This window comes from Melanerpes formicivorus, unplaced genomic scaffold, assembly GCF_026170545.1.
Source record: "Melanerpes formicivorus ecotype bairdi unplaced genomic scaffold, bMelFor1.0.p_v2 SCAF_17, whole genome shotgun sequence".
NCBI lineage: Eukaryota > Metazoa > Chordata > Aves > Piciformes > Picidae > Melanerpes > Melanerpes formicivorus.
The window spans coordinates 9126103-9147287 of record NW_027142369.1 but is presented as its reverse complement, the minus strand read 5'-3'; the positions used below and the strand labels follow the sequence as shown (position 1 = coordinate 9147287).

General features: G+C 36.5%; 1 long non-coding RNA gene across 1 annotated transcript in view; it reads left to right on the top strand.

Moving 5' to 3' along the window:
- The window catches only part of LOC137446366 (uncharacterized), a 61906-nt gene extending 53986 nt beyond the window's left edge, over positions 1–7920 (top strand). Inside the window, exons 4-5 of the long non-coding RNA XR_010988630.1 lie at positions 2863–2964; positions 4263–7920. This is a non-coding gene — a long non-coding RNA (uncharacterized lncRNA). The remainder of the gene's footprint in view (positions 1–2862; positions 2965–4262) is intronic.
- Positions 7921–21185: the final 13265 nt, after the last annotated feature.

Sequence of the window (21185 nt, the reverse complement as noted above, 5' to 3'; positions counted from 1 at the left end):
TACAATTCACCTTTCTTCTCTTTATTTTTTTTTTTTTCTATATGTAGTTTTGATTCTGTTAGAAGATACTGAAGACCTGGTTTTTAGAGGCATTTTCAAGTTTATTTAAAAATATGCGAATTTTTATTGTGATAGTAGTTTACTGATTTTAAGTGAGATGGGCAGAATTTCTTCCCAAATTATCTCAAATGATGGTTGTTTTCATGAGATCAGAACCACTGACTTTGCTGGAAACATGTTTGTGAGGCTGTTGTCCTGGATGGAAGTACAGGACTGGTTTAGTCTGTGACCTGTAATGGATGTAATGGAATCTAGAGCCACTGAGGTTGATTTTTTTTTTTTTTTTTTTATTTTTTTTTTTTATTTTAATTTTTTTGACTCGATTTCCTGAGGCTTAGGAAGTCTATGGGAACATGCTGATTAGGTCTTGTGTTCTCCTTTCAAGTATCCTTTGAACTTCAATAAATGAAACTAAGGTGCTGTAGTTATCAAATATGTTAATTCTTAACAGCTTTTCATGAGATTGGTGGCCCACATGAATGTTCCTACTGTAGGAAGAGCAGTGCCATAAGCTTAGAAGCGTTCTCTTGGCCAGCCAGCTCTCACACACTGACTAGCCAAAAGGTACATGCATAGCTCAGACGTGTTTGTGAGGTAATGACAGGCTCTAAAAAGGCAACAGTGGTAATGTGAAGAGAAAGATCAGGGCACATGATGAAGAACTGAAAACCACCAAAAGAAGAGACAATGATTACTGTAGCCAAAACCATAGAAATACAAAGGATATATTTGTTGGAAATCACACTATGAAAGTCCATTATGCAAGAAAAAACTTATTTCATTTTGGCAGATGACAGTGCTTTAAACTACTGACTCTCTCACTTGAGACCTATTGGGGTGCTTTTTTACTGGCACCCTTATCCTTTGTAATTTTAACATAGAACTTAAGTGTTAACTTCAAATCCTGCACAGATCTACTGACGTCTTTTCCCTTTATAGAACTTGCAGCCAGAGAAAGGAGCCCTACTGCACAGAAGATTTGAATAGATGGATAAGTACCAGGGAAAGTATTTGCATAAGGAAAAGAATTATATTTTATAACTCAACATGAGAAGCATAGATTACTTTGCACATACTTATTAAGATTAGTCCATAAGAATTCATTACTGGCATCTTACTGGAGAAATTAGTTATTTCTTTCTCAGTCAAAGATAACACATAAAACTTTGTTTGTACAGCAGACAATTAAGATGGAGGTTATTTCCTAACACTAATGAAATTTCTCCCTTAGAACCATTGCAAATTTCTATGGACCTCTAACCTGTCATTTTCTTCTGTTTAGTTCATTGTATTTTGCAACAAAGAAAACTGTACCCGACTGTGCATAGAAAAAGAAAAACCCTTTTTCAGACAAAAGAAGCAAAGCTCTTTTGTTACAAAAAAATATAGCACAACTTCAGAAAAGATATTTCCTAATAGAGATCACTTGGCTATTTGACTGTTTTCAGCATGCAGAGGGTTAAGGCCAGCTGAGAATGCCAGACATACCTGTATTCATTCCATTTTGAATAAAGTGACAAATTCCTATTCTTGGTCACTGGAGCACAAAATTAGCCCTGTGCTTCAGTGAAAGGTCAACATGGGAAGAAATAAACAGGAGGTGAGAGGTCATGACCTGTGTATAGAACAGCAAAAAATGGCTGAATAAAAAAAAAAATAAAATTAATTCTACTGTATATTGTACTTTTCATATAGTCAGGTCCCACTGGAAATGTAAAGCAGTCCTAGGCTGCTGTTCTGGAAAACTGCAGAATGAAATCTGCGTATATTTATGTATTTGTACTGCTACTTTTATACAGGCCTCATTGGCTTTGTCTATTTTAAATAACTACAGTGTATACATATTTACTCATATGATCCAGGATCCAATGGATCGAGTAGAGGTTTAACTGACCAGGCCCAGGGGAATCTTGCTGTTTATCTCTTTTGATTGCATCTTCAGTGCTTACTAAAGACCTACAAAACCCACAAAATGCTCAGGAACGGTATCAGTCACCAAGGAGAATTAAAGTCTGAGTCAGACATTGAAGGCATTGAAAAGAGGCCACAAAACCAGTGTTTAGCTCCACTACTCATATTTCTGAATTTCCAGCACTGATAGACTAAAACACTAATCCCATTTGAGGCTGCATATCAGATCTTTCTTGTCCTGGACTAGGAAAGCAATTGCCATCTTGTGTGTCCTGTGTAGATGTAGTGGAAGTGTGAGCCACACTAGCAAACAGCAGATCAGAGAAAGTAAATACAGGAATATTTATTCAGTCAAAACTGATGCTCAGTGATGCACTTCATGTATGGGGAGCTGTGGCTGTGGTAAGAGAAAGAAGCTTCCTCAGAGCTCATCTCTTCTAGAAGAGATTGCTGATATCAGCATCCTGTGGATATCATTCAAATCACTGCAGACACAGGTCTGGAGAGAATATCACTGCCCATTATCTTCTTTGGAATTATGATTTCCAATTAAAAATAAAGTGTTACAGGAAAAAAGCCTTCTCTCTATGTACATGGTTGACAAAAGGGCCAGCTAGGAAAGGACAGCTCTGACAGAATTGTTTTTTTTTTTATTAAAAACAAACACAAAATCAAGGTGATGAAGGAAAGAACACCTTGATGGACAATGGAGTATTGATTTGCAGAGCATTTGGCTTTATAAAAGAAAAAACATTCAACATTCTTTTTTTTCTGTTGAAAATTGCCTGGACAGTTTTAATGAAATATATATTCATCATAAAGTGACAACTCACTGCAACTAAAACATCAAGCACTAAAATACTGCTTTTGACTAATTTTCTGTTTCCAAAGAAATTAGGAACAAATGGAATCCAGCTGATTGAGGCAACTTGTTTCAACATTTGGAAATGCAAAATTTCCTTTTTTTCTTTGAAGATCCTTTCATTTAACAAGGTAAGTATACATTCAGGAGAGAACAGAAAAATTATGAAGATATTGAAGTATTGAATTATGAAGATATTGAAACTGAAGATATTGAAATAGGTATCAGCTCACTCAACTCCCATGCATACTGCCCTGGTTTAGTTGTGAAATTTTTTAAATGTTAAATGCACCTGAATACAATCTCACGAAATTAGGATGCAGCAAATACCCTGAGCAAACCATATGTTTTAATATTTCATTGTAGAAATTAGAACTAAGCTTTCAAAAAGTGTAATAATTTTTTTTTAACAATATTTTTTTGTTGTTGTTGTGGGTGGTTTTGGGTTTCTTTTTCTTTTTTATCTGGTGTCTTACTAATGCTTTTCTAATTTAATCATGTTCTTTTATTCTGAAATGGATATTTGCCTTTTGTTTGCTTTATTTTCTGTTCTAGGACTTGCTTGTGTTTTTGGCTTAATATGACTCATAATAGCAACAGCATTTTACAGTGTTATGCCAGTTGGCGCTTCATATTTCAGCAGGTTGAAGAGCAGTATGAGGTATTTTGTGGAAAATACCCACCCAATTTAACCAGTTACAATCCTTTAGCAACTGTTTGTACCTACTATGCATCAAGATACGTAATGTTTCTCATAAACCAGTGATAGTTGTCCAGTGGCTCCTAAAGAATATGAGCCAAGTTAATTTCTATTGCAGTTCAGAAAAGACAGTGCTATCCTAGTCAGACATGTGTCAAAACTTAGCAAAAATAAATTGCTGAATTTTGCATTACTACTTAGTGTCAATTCTGTTTGTACACTGTGGTGAAGTATATTATTCTTCTGAAATCAAGCTATAATTCTTATTCTGATGTTAGGAGAAAGAAAAACAATCAGACCATTTCTTTCCATTTCTGTATGGCAAGTACAGAATGTTTCATATGCTAAAAAGCCCATGTGGTCCAATACAGTTCTTCAGTAAGACTCAGATGAGGCTTGTATGTATTTTGTATATTGATGTTGTCTGACTCTGTTTCTATGAAGTCTCTTTTGATATGGCTGCAGCATGGATAACACCATGTCTACGTGACCCTGATGCTCAGGCATATTCATGCTCAGACCAATTCAGTTTTTACAAGACTGAGATGGTGGAAGGAGAGTACAGGGCAAACAACCAGACTAATTATTCAAGCTTAAACTGACATGCCTAGTCCAGAAATCCTGGTGTCCATTTGTACAGGGAACTGACAAGTTACTTTAGTTCTCAAATTCTTCAGAATGCTGAGGCAATGGGGTAAATAAGCAACTTCTTTTCTCTTTCCTTGTCAGTACTTGAAAAACTTCCTTCAGAGTAGATCTTGATATGGCTGCCCATGATTTTGACTCTGAAACATCCTCTCCGTTCCTGCAGCTTGAGACTACATGGAAACCATTGAGAATGCAGAATGCAGTTGGTTATTCAAAAAAAGTTTAATGCCGAGAGCTTGTAATGTTTCTTCAGAACTTCTCTTAGTATGTTCTCAGCATTTCAATGAGATTCCTGCTGTATGGCAATTCTTACCAAGAAGGAGGTTACTAACTGTCTTAAGATACCAAGGACAGAGGTGCTTTAGTCAGGGACAAAAGTGACTACTCCACTGGCTATAAGAGTGCAGCTGCAGTTTTGTGTGGCTTGAGCTGCCCCTCAGTCTCATGAGATAGGATGGGCTGCATTGGGACTGCAGTTTCTCAGCATAACCCCCATTACATCTCTATTGCATAGCTGTAGTAATGGATATTTAAATCACTCTGCTTCATTACAAGATGTTAGTTAATCTCAAGCTTATCCCTATAATGAAAGGTTTCTCCTTGTTAAAGGGATATCAAAACAAAGTTGTAGATAATAACAAATCCTGAAATCATGAGTCAGTAAGTAGCTCTTCTCTCTCCATTCAACACTCTGAAAGTTGTTCATCACTGAAATCCTGGAATAAGGTCATGTTATGTAAACAAATTTGTTATATACCTTTTGCTTTGATTATAGTGATGTATGACTGATTTCATTAAGCCTTGAAAGAAAATGGGTATAAGGGAAAGAATAAGATCACAGAGAAGCTGTGAGGTAATTTTTCAGCAATGTGCTGTGGGAAGCAATATTCACGTAACTCGTCTTTGCCCAATGTTCACACAGCAAAGCTGTATTTTTTTTCTTTGAATTTAATGTACAGACAAAAATAAAATCTTGGATTTAGTTGTCTTTTTTTCTTGGCAAATTTAAATTTTACTGAAGTTTACTATAAACAAAGAGGCAAAATTCATGGCACTGCTTGAACTCACATGTTTTGTGTCATCCTTCAACGCTCATTTTAATGTCTAATCATGTTTAAATGTTAATATATTTACTATATTGACTTTTTATTACAAATCTTTCTGGATTTAGAAGGAGAGAGGCTGTAGAACTTCATAGAAAGAAGAGACAATAACAAATGCAATGTAAGATTTGTATTGCAAACACATTTTTTAGTATTAATTTTATGCATTAGTGTGGTGGGGTGGAAGGGTAAGGCCAAGAAGCCTCCTCCCTTCCCCCTTGTAAAGTAAAGGGAAAGAAAAATTGAAGGGAAAGGAAAAAAAAACCTCACAAGCTGAATTAGTAAGGCAGTGGAGCTATATTTACAAAGCAGTGTAGGATTTGCAGGGGAATATTTACAAATTTACAATATCTACAATATATACAAAGATATACAATAAAATAACACAGAAATGAGAGTTCCCCCCTCGGCTGAGGGGGGGGGGGTTTCACACCTCCGCTCTCCCCTCTCCCCCCTTTCCCCAGAGTGGGATAGAAAGAGAAAGAAAAGAGAGGAAAAAAAAAATGTTAGAAGCAGTTCGTGTTAATTGGAAGGGAGTTAATACTGGCCTGTATCTGGACTTCAAGGCCGAGGCCTTGGCAGAAAGCCGAGCAGAGAAAGAGAGCTGCTGCACCGTGGAGAGGCGGAAGCAAGACTGATAGAAAAGTCCTGGAAATGCTCAGTTCAGTCCCAGTTCAGAAGGTGCTTCCTCCCACTTCACCAATGAAATAGTTTAGATTATTCTTTCTGTTTACCAACTTCCGTCCGCCATATTCCCTTTCTTAAGGGGGCAACGTCAACCGGCCACAATTAGTTACACTTGTAACAAAATACACTTTTTGTATCAAATTGGAAGTGTTGATACACTAATATCTGCTTTGAACAACGGTAAAAGCATTAATTATCAATTAGCAGAAATTACTTCAAATAAGACCGGGGGAGAGGCAAAGAAAAACATCAGGTAAAGCTGACACAATGTTCTATAAATTGCCACTTTATTTGTTGGGTTTTTTTTGTTTGTTTGTTTTGCTTTGTTTTTTTTTCTTGTTTTTGTTTTTACCTCTGCCTTGTGTCAGGAACATAACCACTAAATACATCTAAGATACAAACCCTTTTGTTGTTCTTTTAATCATTTGAAGGAAGAGTATTAATTCCTTGGAAGATTTTTTTTTTTTTTTTTGCCCTTTTCTACTAATAACAAGTAAAATTAGCTAACAGCTCAGTTATTTCATTAATGAGGTAGCTTCCCTCCCCACTGGCATAAATTCAGTTTAATTTTTGTTCTTCAAATGTCTTCTATTCTCCTATCAATCAAATATCTTTTCAGTGCATAGTCAGTCCTAACAGAAGGAAAAACAAGTTAGAGCTGATAACTCTAGCGGCTTACTTACAAGCACTGCCTGTCATCCATGCAGCCATACTAGTGATTACAGGTTGGCTAAGGAAATGGAAAAGTAAGTACTTTCAAAGCAAGGTAGTAATAGAGGAGACAAAGTTGAGGACTTTTATGAATATTTAATAATTTATTCTGTATAAGTTCAATACATCATATTTGAATGCATTGTCCTATCCCAGCTGTGCCTTGAATGAAATCTGCTTCATGGCTTTTAAGAAAATCCACACACTAAATTTTCCAAAATGATGCTCTAAGTTATCTTCTTTATTCATGTTAAGCACTTTAATGAGTGCCTTCATTTTCAGAAGTGGTCCTTCCACAGACTTGAAGGAGAAAAAGCAGCATTATATGATTAAAGTGGCAATCACAGTTTAGAAGCAATAATTAGCCAATAGTAAGTGTGAATAGTTCACAAGCAATTGACAGATTGAAATTTGTTTGCTTAAACTCTTCTGAGAGTACCTGGAAATAAAATTGTGAAACAGATCTAACAAAACCCTCCAGAAATAATGTCAAGATAAATTAAAAAGCTATGCTCCCTTACAGGTTTATTCACAATAAGTATTATGATTTTCCATAACTAATGTCAAACAGTCCCTAGAATGGAATTTATTCTCTGAAGGAAAATGACTTCAAAATGAAGTTGACGAGTATATTCTGCACTTCATTTCCTGATACATATATAAATATATATATATAATTTCATGAAACATGAGATGGAATCATCCTGTCTGAAAATGACATGTGTATGGTTGATGATGGCACAGTCAACATCTGGCAAGAATGAATGTAAAGTGCTGTCAAGAAGAGTTATGAAACAGTGGTCAGTGGTGCTGTCTGAACACTAAGAAGCATCTGAAGATGTATCTCCTGCTAAAGTAGGCAAATGACAATTAATGGGGTCAAATTATTGTCATGTGTTTTGGATTTTTCTTGAACTACCTAATATTGCTGATCTCTGGCAACTCAGGCTAAAATACCTGGGTCCAGAACCAATGGAACAGAAGCTGAATATTTATGTAACTGCTGCTCATGTACTGAACTTCATAAGCAACAGAGAACTGTACAATTTATTGAGTAAAAGGCAATAAATGGAAATTAACAATGTTCTGTTCTGCATATCTGTTGAAACTAATAATGACAATAATGTATGGAGTTTAATATTTAAAAGACACTAATTATTAGAGCTTACTCAAAATTTCTAACTTGCATGTTCAATCATATCCTAACAGCTTTGTAAAACTTTTCATGTTACCTACTTTTCAGCGAAGAAATAATAGGAAAATAAAGGTTTTGTCTTCCAAGTTCATTGGTTATCTGAGTCAGTTTGTTTGTCTTCTGCTTGCTTGATCCTTAACAGAATTCTGTCTCCTTTTTCTTATGATTGTTTTTCCTTTCTCACTTTTTCCATGGACTTTATTTGAATGTTTATCCATTTTTCTTACTGTCTTGCTATTTTACAGTAAAATTGAGTAAGCAGAGGCATTAAAAAAAAAAAGTAAATAATTATATTTTCAATTACAACTAGAGAGAAAAGTACCATTAGCAGTGGCAAAAATGTCAGTTAATCTTGAACATTTTATTGAAATTACAGTAATGACTGTAGTTTTTTTGTCTTAATTTTAACACAGTCCTTTTTCTGACATTGACTCTTGCAGGGTTCTATAATCTGAATGTCTAGCACTGCTCCCAGGAATTATTTTTTCTGTAATATTTATTGTAGCATTCCCCTTTCCCTGGAAATAGTCAGGCCTGTACAGCTGACTAATAATTTCTAACATACAGAAATAAATACAGGAAATTAACCTTTACAGAGGAAGGAAACAAATGTGATAAAAACAAAACAAAATAAAAACAACACAACACCCCCCCCAACACATTTTATGGTTCACATCCAATATCTCTACAAATCCATTTACTCAAGAAGAATAATACTAGTTCATATTAGACATTTTGGCCTGAAACTGTCTAAATACATCCTGTATCTAACAAGAAGATTCTGTGTTTGCCCCTACTGAAAAAGATATTTCTGTACATCATACATTTGCTCTGTAGAAATACTCTTAACCCTAGTTTCACATCTTGGTAAAGAAAGTTTGAGAAAATATTTTGCTTCCTGTAATTCTGTTGTACATTGGTTCATTAACAGAGGGAAAACAAGAAAGGGAAAGATTATATGCATATTTCAACTACTTCTGTACAGGAAATCAAGCACACACACCTTGTAAAATGAAGGATAAGGAGTACTCAGGAAGTGTGCAAGAAAGCAAGTAGCCTTTATCAGATATTTTTTGATATGATAAAAAATAAAGAAATAGCAATATTTCTCATGTAACTGTTCTCTCCAAATAATTTTTTTTCAGTGTAAAAAGTTAGGGTACTACAATCAAAATAGTAGTATGGATTATTTATGGAATGTACTCGATTCTCCTTGATAAAAGGCTCACAAAATACAAACCTAGTTATAGAACAACAGTATCTTACTTTAGAGCTGAAACTTATATATGTAGATTCACTAGCACAATTTATGCAATTCACTGATAATGGCATGAATATAGTACAATATGTTAAAAATAGCAAGAATTACTTTAAGAATTACTTTTTGTTTTCATGATGCAATAACAACAAATAAGTCATAATTACTGGCAAAAATAATCAACAAGCCTTTGGCCACAAAATTCAAGGGATTTAACAGCAGGTAAAATCCATCCAACCAAGCATAAAGATGCCTGTCATACACCCATAATGAAAATACATCCAATATGAGGTGGAAGAGTCTGGACCTCTTGTCATGGGACTTGTATTTTCTCTTGGGTCAGAAGACTTTAAAAACCTTTCAAAAAGCTTTTGAGGAAAGCATAGCATTTTACATTGTTTCTGTTAACACATGTAGAGTTATTGGAAAACAACAATTTTATCATACCTTCATTTCAGGGAAAATAATATCTGGAAAAATCTTCAAGCCCACTTCCACCATATATTTTAATAGGGGTTACCTCTATGAATTTTAAAAGAAAGCTTGAGGAAATTAATGACCATTAGGCATGATGGCATGCTATGCAGTAAATGTTTTCTGTAACAGTTGGAAATAAGTGCTTTTTCTTAAAATTGTGGCCAATATATATTTCTTTCAACAATATGACATATAGAAACTTTGTCACAGTAGCTTTCAGAAGTCTGCAGTCTAAAAGACTGATCAAAAGGATGCATTAAAGGCAAATGCAAGTTCTTAAATAGACATGACATAGTTTTGTATTTGTGATGAGAGGATGAGATTAAACATGTAATTTTTTCTGTTTTAAGATTTTGGGGATTAGTCATATGTCCATGTTGAATTTTCACACTGTTTGTCAATGACCTGTGAATAACATTTTGAATAAAGCATAACTGCAGTTTAGCAAGAAATTTGTACATTTTCTTTCACTCATGCAGGATGTGTAGCTGGGTGAAAATAAATAATGCTGATAACAATAAACAGTCATGGTCATTATTCATTGTTGTTCTTCATACCCACAATTTAGGATTATCCTATTTAAGCATAGATTCAGGGGAAAACAAACAAGACTTCAAGTAGATAGCATGCAAACTGATTGTAGGTGTTCACGATCTTTCCTTCTGTAAAGTATTACATCTCTGATAACCCAGAAAGTTTATTCTAAAGGACAGTTTGCTCAATTCATACAAAATATTTTAATAGCTTTAAAAGTGGCCTCTAAAAATACAGTTGTACTTTCTTCTTTTGAGTTAAAAATCAGCAATATGGTAGAGGTTTTTTTCTTATTTTTCTTCCTCTTTTAAAAAATTATGGAAAGGTGAAAGTTTTCTTCACATAAACAAGAAATGAGGTAAGGTTAGGTGTAGATAGGCAGGGACAGAATGTTAACAATGTGGAACTGGAGACTCTTGAGAATAGTCATTCCTCTTCTGATTGAAGATGAGATGCCAGAGGTGGGCTGTTACAGTGCTCTCTCATAGCTGTAATGAAAGACATAGAAATGTATATACATTAGTAGGAGCAACAACTGGAATACATTAATGAAGAAGAGGTGATTGACCTAAGCAGTATAATACATAGTGTCTCTTTTCCCTAAAAGAAGCTAGATTTTCATAATTTAGTAAAATGTTGTCTAGGTAAAATTATATGCAAAACCTGTGTGCCCTCAAGTGTATGATTAATATATTCATAGGGAATGTGAAAAAATAGAGGGCTAGAAGGACGGCAAAAATTAGGTATCTATGGCCCTACAGTGTGTCTCCATAGTAGAATGACTTCAAAACTATGGAATTATCTGAATACTTGATGTAAAGATATTTTGTGTTGTTTCAAAAAACAGCCCTGGGTTGTTGTTATTTTCAAGCAGTAGTGGAAATACACTTTCATAATAAACAATATCAAACAGCTTTGATAGGAAACATACTGAAGACATCAGACCCACAAGCATCTAAGATGGATGACAGCCAAGTGATATGGGATTCATTCCTCTCTCCTTTCCTAGCCTTTTTCCCCCACCATGCAAAATGAATCAAGGGATTGTTGATATTTTCCTGTTGTATAACATTGTGTCAGTGAATTGAGGCATGAGTAACTGAGAAATCATAAAAATTAATTCCATTCAGGCTAAAAAGATTAAAATTCTTATCAATTTTATCAGTTTGTGAGAAGCTGATAAAGGACAAAATTGGCCTATAAACCAGCATTGTACTAGGCAATGCAGTGGATCTAGGATTTATCTCTGAGTCAACTGGGTTTGTATCTCAGTGTCCTGCATGTAAGTTGAAGATGACAATGGCTTTCTATTGTCCATTGCTGGAATTAGAACTATTAATGTATATACTGGTTTTGCAGCATGACTTAGGCCCTTGGATACTAAAATATTTTTACTACTATTTGCTTCAGCAGGACTATCAATAAGTGTTTATAACAGAGCAATGGTGCTGGATTGTGCTATAAATTTTCATGTCCAGTAAGTAAGGAATTATGATATAGTGCAATTTGTAGACCGTAGTCTTTGAGAACTGCCTCAGTTTGTCGCATATGCTTGTAGCTGTAGACAGTACTTTTCTACTTTTCCAGATGTCTCTAGAAAAAACAGAATTCAGTAGTTTACAATTCATCGTGGGTGAGGCCATTCTGAGTGTCAGATAAAAGTAGTGATAAAAATTCCAAAGGAACTCAGCTGAATGTCGGACCCAGCATGCAGTCAATAAGGCTCAGTTATTCAGTACTGACACAGCATGGCAAAGCTATGAAGACATTGCTCATTTCAGCTTCTATTGCCAAGGTTGGGTGCTTGACAACTCAATCAACAAAGGATGAAAATGGAAGAAGAAATCTGAATCACTGTCTTCTGATGAGAAAGATATTCAGAATGATTCCTTTGTTCCTTCTTTTCAGTAGGAGGCCACAGGGAAAAGGAAAGCTTAAAACCCCAGTGTGGTGTCCTAGCAAGACACAGGTCAATATGCAGTCACATCAGCAATGGCAGCAATAACCATGCTCCCTTCCTAGGAGAAATTCAGTCACTTCAGACACATCTCTTTCCTCTCCTCCATGTAATCTTTCTACAATTATTCTCTTTCTGCATATTCCTCCATCTACCTCAGTCTACTAAATACCCACCTACAGAGTGCATATTTTCCCTGTGCCGAGTAAGCAGACCTTCTCTTAGGCAGTGACTTTCTCACTCAGCACTTCCTCCTCAAATTCTTTCAGTGTCAGGCTCCCACCCACCTCAGTGACTGAAGATAACTATCATCCTGCTATTCAAATCAATGCAAGTAGATACATACCCTTTTCCCTTGTTTCCTCACATTTTGGTCTTAACTGGTTGGGACAGGAGAATAATGACAAGCAAGTAGCACTGGGCTCATTGCCCTTCAAAGTGAGTTCAGCTGCCTCAGTAATGAACTTGTATGTGCATCTTATGCCCAGTGAAACGTGTTTGGAAAGCAAATGACATCCATGTATGTTGTATGATCTTTATTTCTGCTTAAAAATATGCAAGATATTAGTGGGCTCACCCTTGCAAAAATTAAGACGGGTTTCTCAGATGGGAAAGACATTCTTAATTCGATCTGATCCTGTTATAGTGCAAAGAAGGCTGAGACCCCTTAAGCTGCTTCCAGTACAGAAATTGTAGAAACTATTGCCAGAAGAGGAAATTGTGTAAACTGATATGGAGGAGATATGAAACTAGCCCTGCAGAAAGCTTGGCCTGTTCTAGTGTCACGTAGTTTCTAGTTCCCATTAAATGAGACTTGTGTAAGCCCCAGTTGCACAACTTTCCTTTAGTGCTTTTTAGGTTGCCTACCAGCATAATAAAGACTCACCATTTTTGTAAGGCCAGTCATTAGATATCAACTGACAATTTTCCAAGATCCCCTTTTATCTATGTGTAGTTACAGTCTGATGGATGAGAGTAGCTTCAGTCTGTCCTATGTGATATATCATTGTAGTGCGAGAATTTGACTTTGCTTTTCCACTACAGACCATACTGTTATGTTGCTTATACTTATTTTAAATTCTAGATGTATGACTCACTTAGTAGAAATATCTGTAATTTATGCTTGTATACACATTCAGAGAATCCAAACTGCTAATTTTTGTGCTGCTTTACTTCTTTGGCCCACCACAGTGTACTGATGATGGTATTGGATGCTGGAAAACCATCAGTTTTGCCATTTCAGGCTTTGTATGGGACTAAGCACAACTATCAAAGCTGCTGCTTGTGCTAGCGGTATTTTTATTTGTACCATTATGCAGCAGTTGCTACTCTTGTGGAACTATTTAAGAAAAGGCCATACATTTCATATGATAACTGCAATGCCCTAGGCCCAAAATGGCAGAGTTAAGGATACTTTGATGTTTCCTTAACATTGCTTCAGCATATTCAGACCCCAAGCATTATTTTCTAATCAAAAGCAACACTGCAGAACATGAGAATGTTTGCACTTTCCATCAATTCACAAACTGAGAACATTCAAGTCATATTCTCAAGCAGAAATGATTAGTGAATAATAGGAACTTACTCCCTTGCTGTCCTGTGAAGTCATCAAAAGCTGATTAAGTATTTTTCAGTCATCCATAGAACTGATTTTCTGGATCTCGGTATATTATATAAATCTAATAATGGCACTTTAATAAAGTGTGTTAAAGGTGTTTATTTGAGGCCAAAGTCTGGAAGCAACACAGAACATGTTCCAACAGTATAGCTCCAACACCTGGATGTTAACCTCTTCAATGCCCTATGGACATATGGCTCCAGTCCAGAAAAGCAGCACCTGTAGTTCTTAGTGAACGCCTGCCACACGTCCTCATAGTGCAGATAAGTTAAAATATGACACGTTTAGAAAGTAACGAAGTACATTGACTCCAAACACACAGAGTTTATTAGTGCAAGATTAATCAGCCAGTGGAAAGTACAAAATTTGATCACTTGCAGCTTGCTAGTTTAGAGGACAGGATTTATGTCCTGTTCATGTCCTTTGCTATTCACTGTTCTCAAATAATTATGTGAGCAAAGCTATGTTCCTACTAATATCCACAAACGGCAGTTTTAAGCATTTGCCAAATTAATATAATCAGAAAACAAAACCTGTTTTCTGATAAAATGGGTGAAAGCAATAGCTCATAAAGAACAGACCATCAGTATGGGAACAGATATAACACCATGTGACTGGTCACAACACTTGGCTAGCAAATCCTGACTACTGAATGATCAACAAAATGCTTCTGCTTTGGATTTTCCATTGCTTAACTCAGCTACATGCAGATAAGGAGTAAGAATGTAGCTGTCTTGCCTGTGCAGTCCCTCAGGAAAGGAATTCTGTGAAACACTCCTGAATTAGACCAGGATGCAGCCACTGGAATTCTGTATTGTCTTACAGAAAAACAAAATTGTCACAGTGAGTCTGAATTACTTGGACAGGCTTTATTTTAATTACATATGTTACAAACATATAATGATTCTGGGGGTTGAAAATATGGAGGTGCAAGGTGGTGGATTTATTTGGCAACAGATTTTTTCTATCTTGCTCAGAGCTAGAGGGAAACCAAATTGAGAAAATGAATATGCAAATTAAAATATCACATAAAATGTAAAGAAAAAAAAATTATTGTGTTTTTTTTCTGTGCCAAAATCACAAAGTAATTACACAAATGCTTAGTAAATTTCACTGTCCTGCTGCTTTACAGAAAAGTGTGACAATTTTCCAACAATTAACATCTTTAAATTTATTTAATTCTGAGTAAAACACGCCGTCCATGAGATTATATATTTTCAGTCTTTTATAGATCAGTGTTTTCTTCTATTGCTATTTCAGATAGACATTGCTGTACCTTTAAATACTATACATATATATATATATATTCTCAAAAAATGCGAAGCCTTGTTTGCAATCAATGCATATTCCCCTTTTGTGTAAGAATAACAGATGTTGATAGAAATAGCCATTGGGTTTGTAAAGAACCCATTTCATGTGTCAGAATAGTTGTGCCTCTTCTAGATGAAATGTCAAAAGCAGGCAGATATCTCAATGTGAAATGACCTTAAGAAAAACCCGACCTCGCCAAAGATGACCTTTTTCCAGCAAGAAACATTAAAATTACAACCATATTGATGCTTCAGCTTTAAAAACAATATGTATTTCTTTTTTCATATTTTTCTGTCTTGGCATCTTATGTTTTTTAAATAAAGATGTACAGTAGTCCACTTTACAGTGTTTCTATTGAGCTGATTTATGGTCACAGGTCTGTTTTTTAAATGTATTCATACACAGGGACATGCATAACAATATTTTCATAAATATAGATATACATACAGACACATGCATAAATGCAAGCATATACATTCATGAAGGATCAAACAAAATTATCCTAATTTCTCAATGGGCTTAACATTTTTTGTGTGTCCATATTACATTAGTAGAATGTATTACTTACTGTAACTGAATTAAATCTTTTCACAGTATCTTTCTTTCCTGAATTTTTAACAAATCCCCATGGCCTTGCTTTCTTCAAGGAAAATGTATGTCTTATCAAAGTGTTAATCAAACTGAAGTGTTCAAGGTTCTTATAAAGTAGCATTAGAGAAGTATTCACATATAATAGGGTATGTGTGTGCATGTGCCATGGCTGATTAGTGGCACACAGTTTTGCCTTTAAACTAGGAAAACAAAAAACAAAACCCCAAAAGATCCTTTGCTAAGGACTGGAGATGTAAAATTTCTCTTTTTTGTGAGTGACGCAGATTCTTAGTCTCAACTTTTGTTCTAAAGTTCACAGTGATTTGAAATTAAATGCTGAAGTTCCGATACACTGGAGATCTTCAGGAAGGCACCAGATGTTCCAAAAGTTCTCATTTGTGTACAGGATGATTCATGAAGTACACAGGGGTTTTGGAGGTCAGCAGTGTTAAAAGTTTATCCAAACTTTGCCCATATAAACCAAACCTTTCTTAAAGCCCCTTCTTAGCTGATCCCTACCTCTTTCTCCATTTCCCTCTTTTCTACCCACAATGTGCACACTGTCCTAGATACTGTTCCCACCTCTCTAGAAGACACTCTGTTGGCTGAAGCAGTGGGGAGGAGTCAACATATTCTCTCAAAAACTGTCCTGGGAAAGGACAAACACACACTCAGGAGGTGTTTTGTGAGATGATTACAAAATAATATTTTTCTCCCTTATTCCTTCTTTTTCTGTCATCTCATGGCAGAGATACAGAGGGATAAAAGTTGCTTCAGATCTCCTTTGTTTAGATGATGTTTTGTACACTTATTTTTCTCTGATCTCTAACCAATTTCTAACAAGCCATTTCTTGTGCATCCTGGTTTAGTGGAAGGTGTCCCTGACCATGGCAGAGGGGTTGAGAACTAGATGATCTTTAAGGTCCCTTCCAATCCAAACCATTCTATGGATCTATGAAATCATTAAACCAAATTGCTAAAATGCCTAAAAATTAAACTTTCTTTTCTTAGATGTGGTTCTGAACATGCACTGCTGGCCACAGATTTTTATTCTGCTGTGTTTACTTCGGAGTCTTAGTGAATTGTCATTATATCTCATAATGCCTAAGTTACTACATTGAGAAATCAACAACAACTTGAATGTCTCAATTTAATGCATAGTATCATGCTTTTGTAGCTTCCATTTCTCTTAGTCACATGATATAGAAAGTATCCTTTATTGTTTTCTATGTGGAAAAAAAAAAACCAAAAACTATTGTGTGTGTACTAAAGTGTATATTTTATTGTTCTTTTGCTATTTAGCTCTTGCATAAAAACACATTCAAATAACACTTGTTTTGGAACATATGATTGGGACTTTTCTTAGCACACAATTGATTCAGTATATCAGAGTAGAATTTGTTCCAAAATGTTTGTTACTGGGAGAATTTGGACCTCTGAGAATACATTAGAGCACAAGAACCTGCTCTCTGGCAAGTGAAATATAAGCATCTAAAGGGAACCTGCCTGTAGTGGAAGATGGAGACTTGAGATATCCAGGGCAAGAAGCTTGAGGCTACACCAGCACCTTTGCAGGATATGTTGTTTTGTTTTCTGGTTTTCTGTCTAGTTTCTTCTCTCTGATGGATAGTAAGCCATTTTCTAAAACAAAAAAAAACAAAAAAAAAAAAAAAAAGTGAAAATCGTGGGAATTCAGGGGAATCTCAAGAGGATAATGAGACCTTTCTGTTGCTTTCTGTTGCAACCTTTAAATGTGCCACAGTCACAGGATGCAAGTAGACATGTCTCTGTGTCTTTACTCACCAGATCCTCATTACCTTTAGCTGACCACTTCCTTACTGGTCTTATCACTAGTGCATTTCATAAACATAAGTGATGTCTTGATCTGGTTAGGTGGTTCAGGAAGCATTTCTGCTTTTAAAGGATGCCTTTTTAGCCTCGATAAAGCCCTGTACTTCTCTGCTTAACCATAGTTTTATTCTCACCATTATACTTTGTTTTTGTTCTCAATGATACACAAACCATCTGTGCCTCTAACACAATGTTCTTGAATAGCCTCCAGGCTGTTTCTGTGGTTTTAAAGTTTTTTACTTTGCCCTTCAGCCTGCTGTTAACGACTTTCCTCATAGTTTTAAAATCTGCCCTTTTTCAAGTTTGTCACTTTGTTACTCCAGGTGGAATTGTGTATGGGGTTTGTATGGTAAGATTTTAGTGGCATGGGACTACAGTGAGGGTTTATGTGAGAGGCTCCTAAAAGTTTACCCTATGTCAAATAGAGGCAATGCCACCTGACTCCAAGACAGACTTGCCATTGGCCAGGCCCGAGCCCATCAGTGATGGTGGTTGCATCTCTGTGATAACATATTTAAGGGGGGAAAGAACCTTTGCAAAACAACTATTGCAGCTAAAGAAAGGAGTATGTACATGTGAAACAAGTCTGAAGACATCAAGATTTGGAGAAGATGCTCCAGTTGTTAGAGCAGATATCTCCCTGCAGCCCATGGACAGTCTGAGGATTCTTCCTGCTGAGGAGGAAGTAGTGGCAGAGGCACTTAATTAATGGACTGCAACCTCTGCTACCCTTTACCCTGCTCCACTGTGGGAGGGGAGATAGAAAAATCTGAAGTAAACATAACCCTGGGATGAAGGGAAGGGTGCAGAAAAAGTGTATTTTAAGATTTTATTTTATTTCTTATTCTGTCTCTGATTTTTTCGGTAACAAATTGAACTAATTTCCCTAAATTGAGTCTGTTTTGCCTGTGACAGTAACTGGTGAGTGTTACTCTCACTGTTTTTATCTCAATCAAGAGCCTCGCATTATATTTTCTCTCCCATGTCCAGTTGAAGAGTGGCTTTGGTGGTCACCCATAATCCAGACAAAGTGCCTATCATTATGATACAAAATCTAACTGTCTTGTGGTTGCTGTTACTCAGTGTAGCTTGATTTAGTAGAACTAGAAACTTGCGGTACTTAAATTAAATCCATATTTAGGGCTCCATTCAGTTTTATGAAGATTGCATCTAAATTTCTGTGGACTTTGTGACAACTCAAAAGCTCAAATAAAATGTCCACTTGCTAAAAGTAGTAAGCTTTTGCCTTTCTATCAACCCTGCTATCTCAATAATGTGGCTAAAGTGAAGGAGAAAGGTCTAATGTTTACAGAATTTAACCCAGAACTTGGAGGTTTTAGTTCAATTTTTTATCTTGCCAGATCTTCTTGGGTGACTTTGAACAAGCAGTCACTTTGTGGTTGTATATCAACACAGTACCACTTGTCTGAATGAAGTGACTCCTGGAATGAATCTTAAAATATGCTCCCCAGGTTTTGCTCCTCATTGGGCCGCAGGAAACACTGTAAGGAGGACCCCGTGGTCCGCTCATCTTCAGCTCCATGACCACGTGGCAAAAATAAAAGCTACAGCTGGAGTATCATAGAATTATGGAATGGGCTGGGCTGGAAGGCACTTCCAAAGGTCATCCCATCCTCAACTAGACCAGGTTGCCCAGGACTTTGTCGAGCCTCACCTTTGAATATCTCCAGGGAAAGGGCCTCAACCACCTCCCTGGGCAACATTTTCCAGTGTTCCACTACCCTCATAGTAAAGAATTTGTTCCTAATATTCAGTCTAAATCTGCTCTTCTCTAGTTTGAAGCCATTGCCCCTCACCCTCTCACCCTTTGTAAACAATCTCTCTCCATTTGTCCTGTAGGTCGCACTCAGGTACTGGAAGGCTGCTGTTAGGTCTCCCCAAAGCCTTCTTTTCTCCAGGCTGAACAATCCCATCTCCCTCATCCTGTCCTCATAGCAGAGGTGCTCCAACCCCCTGGTCATGTTCGTGGCCCTGCTCTGGACCCACTTCATCAGTTCCACATCCTTCCTATATTGAGGGCTCCAGACTTGTTTGTCAGATCAGACCAAAAGTAAGGTGGCACTCAGGAAAGTGTGTATTCAAATGTTTTTGCTTAGAAGAACAATTTGGGCTTAGCCCAGCACTGGCTTTGAGAATTGCAGAAGTGAGGTGGCCATGGAGGCTATTTACTGTAGGAGAGCACAGAAACAGCCCCTGACGTGGAATGGGGACAGTGGCAGTGCTCTGACTGCCCAGGAAGTGTTAGTTCTCTCTGGAAACAGAAGTAATACAGTCATGCTAACATAGACCTCTCCTCATCTGCTGAGATCATCTAAATGGTTCTTCAATTTTATTTTTCATGGTACAAATATATTGCTTCACTAAATCATGTTGTAATGTGCTACCAGCAACTGAACGCTACTGTAATTAACCCCTCCCTTTCCTATTGTGTCCAAGTTTTGAAACTTGTAATAGCAGGTTTTGTAACTTTATCCTTAATTTGTGGGGATATCTTGCAGTCCTCCTTTTTTTTCTTCTGGCAGACTAGCTGGGTTAGGACATGCTGATGTTTCTAATTATTACTCTGCTTAGCTCAGGAATGAATTGACTAAAGTAGCAGATTTAAGTAGGAGCACTGCCCTACAAACCCCATTCATTCAGGTCTCCTGAACATTTCAGTAAGTAGCTATAAGTAGAAGGTAGATGATTTTCAAAGCCCCTGAGGACACCTGGCAGACACAGAGATGTAAAAGGTGAGGTGCAGATGTGCAGAGCTGAGTAACTCCAAAATGCGTGGAAAACTGACCCCTATTGCATGATAAAGCATAAGCCACTTGTGTTCTGTGCCTGGGATAAGATGGCAAGCAACACTTTGTAACAGACAACTTTATTTAAACAGAAGATGGAAAATAGAGCTAGAAAGGGAGAGGTGAGGTGTCATGAGGAGGGTTAGTTTAATTGTATAGGAATGCTAACAGAGGCAGTCTTCCTCCGCTTTAGTCCTGGGAGAAAGTTCATTTGGACGCACTTTACCCATTTTTTATCTATAAATCAGTATCAATCCACTGCAGTCAGTCTGTTTGTCATTTTCACTTGCTTTTGGTAGTTACCAGGGAAATTGGCTCTGTTTTCTCCTGGAAGTTGTTTGTATGAAACTTCCTTTGTATCAGTGTGTGTGTGTGTTTCAGAGAAACAGCAATTTGCTATTAAATGTATAGATAGTGGGAAGAGAAAGAAAAGATAAAAAAATGTGGAGAAAAAAAAAAGGAAAAAAAAAAGGGAAAAAAGGAAGAAAATAAATAGATGAGAGGAGACTGTATGAGGCAAATCCAAAAGAAGAGGTGTGTCCCAGAATCTTTTGGCCTCATTATGACTGCAGCCACAACAAAGAAATCTGTATATCCTTTTGGTTTGATATGCAAGACACAAATCCCATCCACTCCCAAGCAGCTGCAGTGATGATGTCCAGAATTTATTCTGAGATGGCAATCATGGATGGAGTGAATATTAGCCAGAAGAGAAAGATGGGATAGAAAAGAGTGAAAAAAAGGAAAAGATAATCTATATTTTTATTAACTGAAAGGGAAAATAACAATCAAAAAATGGAAAAAAAAATGAAGAGGAGAGAATACAGCTGTTATAACCCATTCAGTATCATCATCCTTCTCAAATCTATAGACATAGGTGTCTGTACTCTCACATTAAGCCTCT